Raw genomic sequence first — 2,200 nt, 5'->3', positions numbered from 1 at the left:
CTGAGTTTCCACCCCTGGTTTCTGTGTATGTGGGTGTCTGTGCAGGGCGAATTAGTGTAGTCACACTGTATGAGTTATTTTGAATCTTGCTTTTCAAATTTTATTGTCAATAAGCAACTTTATATGTTATCACAAACTCTTCTTAAACACCACTTTGGCCAGCTGTGTACTATTTAGAAAAAACAATCTAGCTACTCTTCTTTTGCATGTTTTTCTTCCATATTGTAAATAATGTCTGATTAATATCCTTATACCTAAAGATGTGTCTATATTTTGGATTTCATTTTAGAATCATAGATTTCTCAAATATAAATTATTTGGTCAAAGGGCATGAATATTTTAATGCTCCTTATACATGTTATGAAATTGCTTCTCAAAAGCAGCATACCAATTGAATTCACCCATCATTCACCCCTTATTTGTCAAGCCCCTCCTCTGTCCTGGGATGTTCTAGATGCTGGGGATGCAAGTGGTGACTGGAGAAAATCCTGGCCTCAAAGAACATGTTTCAGTGATACAGACATGAACTTTAAAAAGTATTCTAATATCAGTGGCAATTGTTATGGAGAAAATATGCCTGGGTTAGAAGATTGGTAGTGGTGAGGATGGCAGGAGATATATTTTGTTGGGTAAGAGGTTCCTGAGAACTTGACCAGGGGACATTTGAGCAGAGACCTGAATGGTGTGAGGAGCGAGCCATGTACATCACCAGGGAGCAGGTGCATGTGGGAGTCACATCAGGGGTCGGTGGGAGAGACAGGATGGAGCAGTTACAAGAGGTTTGTGTGAGTGGAGACAAGTGAGCTGGGCTGACAGTGGTGAGATGAGGCCAGAATGGCCAGAGGGGCCCTGTGATGTGGGGCCAATAGGAAATAGTGAGAGGAAGGGAAGAGGCTGGAGTGTCTGTGGGATGTGGTGGTGAGGATGTGCTCTAATTCCATTTGAAAGGCTCACTCTGCCTGTTGTGTGGGTGCTGCACAGCTGCATGAGAGGCAGCAGGCAGCCCAGCTGGAAGGCCCTTCTGATTCACTCTCCTAGAGAGGGTGGCTCTGGGGAGGAGGCAGTAGAGGAGTAAGAAGTGATTGGATTTGGGGTTAATAAATTTTTCAGATGATCTTAGCAGTTATTTAATAGAGAACTACACATTTATTTACTGAACTTCATTCCACAGTTGATTCCAGATGGCTTACTGCAACAAACCTAAATAATAAATGTACATGAATTATTTAAAAACCAACAATCAGGAAAATATAGACTTAAAATATTAAGGCTGGGGTAAAGCTAGAACATTACTAGGCAAGAAGGAACATCTGAAACATTTGCCAAAATGGACTTTACTTTTTCCCTAGCCATGGATTTGTTGGCTCACAATTTTATTGCATCAGGGAGCCACAGAGGGGGGTGACAGTGCAGGTCACTTGTCCCTTGTTTCCTGTTTCAGGAACATTTCCTGTTTTACACTTAAAGCAAATTACATAACTATAATTTGTTCAAAAATGAAGTCAACATCTAAAAAGTCAGAAAGTAAATGTACAAACCCCAGGGGTCTAAGGAGAGTCTACATTTCTCACCAAAAATTGCCTCACCCTGCACTATCGAATGGAGAGGGTCCTTTCAAGGGGCCATAAGATGCAGGGGCAATTGGGCTGCAGCCCTAACTAGACATGTCCTTCTTTATATCTGCAGTTTCCTTATGCCTGGCAGCCAACTTCAGTGATCTCAGCTGAGCTAGGAATTCGTTTTTTTGATGGTGGTTCTATTTGAGCCAGTGTGTAGATTTTAAAATGTGACATGGAAATTTTGCTATAATAGTTTTTCTTTGATGCAATTTGACATGCATGGTGGCTCTAGCTTCCCTGTCGGTCCCAGGAGAGAACGGAGTGTCCTGCACTTTTTTTTCAAGATCCCTGTGTGTAGAAGGAATCAGGAGACTTGGAGTCAGGGGCCCCTCCAATCTCACCCTCCTCTCTAATGCTTTTTGGGGAGGGGACCTTGGCACTCTGCACATCTGGTTAATATTATTGTCCCAGCTCCTGAAATAAAAGCACAGGTGCACATAACACTGACTCCTGCATGCAGTGCCAAGGTGGGGAGGTTTCCTGGATGCCAGGTTTAGCACTTTGACTCTCACACAAACACACTCTCTCTCCCTCCATATATATGTATATATCTCACATACACACACAGAGTCACACACACA

Source organism: Pongo abelii, chromosome 5, assembly GCF_028885655.2.
Source record: "Pongo abelii isolate AG06213 chromosome 5, NHGRI_mPonAbe1-v2.0_pri, whole genome shotgun sequence".
Classification (NCBI taxonomy): domain Eukaryota; kingdom Metazoa; phylum Chordata; class Mammalia; order Primates; family Hominidae; genus Pongo; species Pongo abelii.
This window is presented reverse-complemented; position numbering follows the sequence as displayed.